Source organism: Elephantulus edwardii, unplaced genomic scaffold, assembly GCF_000299155.1.
Source record: "Elephantulus edwardii isolate Elephantulus edwardi_28Jun2011 unplaced genomic scaffold, EleEdw1.0 scaffold00076, whole genome shotgun sequence".
Taxonomy (NCBI): Eukaryota; Metazoa; Chordata; class Mammalia; order Macroscelidea; family Macroscelididae; genus Elephantulus; species Elephantulus edwardii.
Window position 1 is genome coordinate 12,637,133 of NW_006399826.1, and position 5,323 is coordinate 12,642,455.

Below are 5,323 nucleotides of genomic sequence, written 5' to 3' on the forward strand. Positions count from 1 at the left end.
TTTCCACTGATATCAACCCTCTAAGACAGAATAGAACTTCTCCAGAAGACTTCCAAGGCTGTAAATCTTTATGGAAGCATGCCATCACATCTCTCACCCAAAGAGTAGCTATTATTGTTGTGTCTTTGAGTCAGAACCAACCTATAGCTGACTGACCCTCTAGTGGGTTTTCAGAAGCAGTTAATCACACAGGAGGAAATTCCTCAACCTTCTACCATGGAGTGGGCAATGATGGATCCAGATTGAATGTGTTTGGGATTGTAGAGCAATGTAATGGCACTAGGCCACCAGAACTCTCTTTCAATCACTAACTTTTAGGCTAGCACAATTTATTTTAACCACTATACTACCAGGACTCCTTGTATTCTAAAGGATATAAAAATACATGAGATGTTTCTCCACCATCAAATATTTCCATTTAACATTTTAAGGAGAAAAAGAATTTTATTATTAATGGGGAGCCTAAATAGAAATCCATAGCAACCTAACCACAGACAGTCTTCAACTTCTTGTGGGATTTCATTCATATAATCTGTTGTAAGTCATCTCTGATATAAGTCAATTACCCCATTCTCTTTAAAAATGTTCATTATTATTGCCTTTCATTGTCTTTAAAAAGCAAATTTTGATTTGTTTTTTTTAATACCTGGAAGTAAGCGCCTAAGAATGACAGCAGCAAATTGATTACTACAATGTGGTACAGATGATGTAGAAGTGAGCAGGTAGGTTGAAGAATCAGGGACTGGAATCAGAGAGAAACCAGGGACTGAAAAATGAGATTTTCATTTTGAAAATTCAAATATTTTATTCATTCTTTCTTCCCTTTTCATTATTTGATATGTGTGTGTATGTATTCTGGAATTTATACATGTATATATCAAGGGAGATCTGGTGGCCTAGTGGTAAATTGCACTGCCATTCCAAGGGCAGTGGTTCAAATCCACCAGTGACTCCATAGTAAAAAGATGGATAATCTCATTCCACAAGATTTACAGCCTCCAAAACCTGCTAGAACTAATTAGTTCTGACTCAATAACACATAACAAAAACAACTATATATCTCAGAACTCCTAACTGTGCTTATAGAGAGTCTGTATATAGACAAAGAAGTAGGCTTCAAATAGACAAGGTGATGTCGTGCACAGTTTAAAATCAGGAAACATGTGCATCAAGGTCATATTCTCTCATTTCATATACTTACTTATCCAATTACTATGATAGGAAAATCATCTGAGAATGTGAACTACATGAGGAAGGAAATAGCATCAGAATTAGAGGGAAACTCATTAACAAGCAGCAGTATGCACAGACACAACCTTACAGAAAGGGAAGATAAGAAGTAGCTTTTACTGATGAAGACTAAACACTGAACTCAGTTCTACTCTGTGACATATAAGGTTGCGATGAATATCAGAATTTATTTGATGGTAATAATTCCATGATATTTAGTATTCTCTGACTTAATAGGTATTTTAATGACTTTGAGTTACACTTTTTTTTTTACATCTTATAAAGGAGAATGTGACATCAAACTTAGAAGACAACTGGCCAAAAACCTTTATTATAAGAAGGATATAACCCTGTTGCTAAAAGTAAAGAAGATTTCAAGTACTTACTGGGAAATATAAAAGACAATAGCCTTCAGAATGGATTACAACTCAACATTAAAAAAACCAAAATCCTCTTAAACTGAACCAGTAATCAGCATCATGATAAATAGAGAAAATATTGAAGTCCCTCACAACGAGACCAATAGTCAGCCTCATGATAAACAGAGAAAATTTTCAAATAGTCTAGGACTTCGTTCTACTTGGATTAATACTTATTTCAAGTTAAGAAATTAAACAGTGTATTACATTGAGCAAATTTTCTGTCAACAGCCTTTTTAAAGTTCCAAAGAGCAAGCATGTCAGGTGTAAGACTAGTGTTAGAAACCTTGATAACTAGGTTGTTTTTAACCTTCGCTGGGTAAATAATCTCCAGCTACCTTATCTGTGAACATGGTCTCACAAATCATCAACAGCTGTAGAACCAACATAAGAGAGAACTCTTCACACTGTGGGATGTGGAGAAACACAAACACAGAAGTGGCATCCCAACTGTGTTAACTTAGCCCAAGCCTGCTGCAAGATGAAAAGTTGTCTGGACTAAGAAATAGTACACAGTGGACTAAGTATTCAGCCTGGCTCACCAGTCTCTGCAAAAACCAGTCTGTATACACACAGTTACAAGAGTCATTCCCTTGACAGGTCTTAGTCTCTGAAAGACCTTCTAGTGAATCATCAAACTTAAGGGTCACAGAGGAATTGGAGAACTGAGCCACAGAAGACATTGTTAATACTAGAAATTATGGACTTGTACAGCTGGTTAAGCACTTGAGACTACATTGGCATGAGACTTCTGATAGTCTGCTATTAATCTTAGCAGAACGAATAATAAAAACAAAGACTAAGATGTGTCTGACCTAATCTATATTGTTTGCAATTGTTTCATATGCATAAGAAAATTGAGAAATAAATAAGGAAAGTTAAAGATATATTGATACCTATTAATTTTGCTGAAGAATATAGAATATGCCACGGATTGTTAAAAGCCAAACAAATGTGTAACAAGGGTGCTCTTTAAAAGTAATAATGGCAAAACTGTGTCTCATATACTTTAGACTTGTGATCAAGTGGGGACACTCCTTGAATAGATATCATGCTTGGAAAAGTAGAGGGTCAGCAAAGGAGAGGAAAATCCTCAACAACACGGAGAGCTTAGACCCTGCTGTGCTGTAGTTGCAAAGGCACACAGTTCAAATCTATCAGCTGCTCCACAAGAGAAGGATGCAGTCTTTTTTGTGCTATTTTCTGCCTCCAGAAACCTGCTGGAGGGCCAGACATGGGTAAGTTTCAACCTGTGGGCACAAAACAACAAAAACAATTGCGAGGATTTCATAAGGATAAATGGCATTTTATTCTGTTGTGCATAGGGTTGCTTTGAGTTGACATCTACTTAATTTCAAATAACAATAACATCATCAAAAACATATATTACACACTACATTAAGAAATGCTGGTGGTGTATCCCTTTGTAAGTTGCTCTGTTAACCTGGGAAAAAAACCCACAAACAAACAAATAAACAACAAAGTCATTGATCTCTGACAGTTCTAATCTACTAAGGATATTGTGGGTTATATGTTGTATTGTATATCATCGAGTTGGAACCAACTCATAACCGACCCTCTGGTGGGTTTTCAGAGACAGTTAATTCTATGGAAGAGATTGTCAATCCATCTTCTGCAGAGCAACTGATGGTTTGAACCATGTGCCTTCAGGATTGCAGTACAGCTTCTTGCCACTAGTCCACCAGTGCTCTCTATACTACATAAATAAATAAAATATATGCTGACATTTATGAGATTATGTGTAATATTTCCAACTTTTATATTGAAGCTTCAAACCTCAAAATTGGCATATTTCTAAATATACTGATGATAAAAGGCAATAATAATGAAATCTTTAACAAAATAGTTGTTTAACTTATGTCAAAATTGATCACAATCTATTTATTGTATTGTGTATGTTAAAAACAAGTTTCATATACTTATTTTTCAGAAACTCCATCACTAGATTAATTGGTGGGCTGATAAAGCAAGGTTCACATATTTTTTCTTAGACACTCCGTCACTGGGTTAATTGTTAGACTGAAAACTGACTGAAACGTTGGCAGTTTGGACCCATGGGCCATTCTGGAGGAGAAAGTTTGAAGTTTTCTCCCATAATGATTCATAGCTTTGGAAATCTAATATAGGGTCACCATTAGTTGGTATCAACTTGAAGGCAATGAGTTGTTGTTGTTTGGGGGAAGGGTTAGTGCTTAGTATATAGCTTGTATTCTTTAATATTTGTTCTTTGAAAGAACAGCTAAAATAGATAAACTGCCCAAAAGAATCCTGAGACCTTTATAGAAAATACAGTTAGAGTTAAGACCTTTTAGTGATGATCTTTCCTTAATTTTCCCAAATATTTATCATACTAAAGAGAAAAAAATTTCTTGTTTTCTGTTGCCAAACACACATAGTACTGATGAGCATAAAACTGTTAAATTTTTAGAAACACACTGAATGAGCATTTTCTGGCTTTATCTTATTTCTCTAATTTGTGTCTGTTTTTGTTTATGTCAATCAATGCTATACAGGAATAAAGAGGTTGCAGAAATCAATTTTCCTTCAAACCAGTGTTCTCATGCAGTAGAGTGCTCTGGGGAAATTTAAAAATTCTTGAAGGTGAGGCCAGACCCCAGACCAATTTAATTAGTAGCTCCAGGGGATAGTTCCAGACAAGAGGACTTTGTAAACTCCCTGGGGTATTCAATGTACAATCAAGTTTGGAAAACATTGTTCTAACTATATAGTCAGGTATATCTTTCAGAAAGTCTAAAGATCATAAGACGTTCAGTGTTGCTATGATTACATTTATCAGAAATCCTGCAATGTGAATAAATGAATATATAAGTAACCTGCAAAGAATCTTCAAAGTTGTTAGCTGTTAGGTGACAATAATTGACTGACTCATCACAACCCTACAATGAACACTCTGGAACCTCTCCCTGTCCTCAGAATACAAAAAGGATAATTTGCAAATACTGAAAACGCCTGTGTAACAATGCAAATGAACTTGACAATGTGAATCAGAGCAAATTATGGAGAGCATAGAGAAGGATCAGAGTCCCAGAACACTAAGTTGTGCCCATGAGAAGCCAGACTAGAGCACTATGTGGTTTAAAATCAGGAAAAGTGTGTCTCTGGGTTGTACTTTTTTCTCTCAGCAACTATCCAATCTGTATGTTTATCAAATCAATGGAGAATCTAGACCATAGGAAGAACAAGATAGTATCAGAATTAGGAGAAGATTCATCAAGAAACTGTATTGTGCAGATGACACAACCTAGCTTGCACAAAGTGAAGATTTCAAGTATTTACTGAAGAAGTAGTAGTAGAAAGTAGATGAAAGACATCTACCAGTTAGAAAGACCAATGTATTGTACAGATGACACAACCCTGCTTGCAGAAAGTGAAGATTTCAAGTACTTACTGAAGAAGTAGTAGTAGAAAGTAGATGAAAGACATTTACTAGTTAGAAAGACCAATATTCAATGTTGCTGCCAACTGGTTACATGTTTGGTTGGCATCAGGACTGGTGGAAGAATCATCAACAACCTGTGTTATGCAGATGACACACCCTGCTCGCTGAAACTGAGGAGGACCTGAAGCGCTTGCTGCAGAAGGTCAAGGACTGCAGTCTTCAATATGGATTGAAGCTCAATGTCAAGAAAACA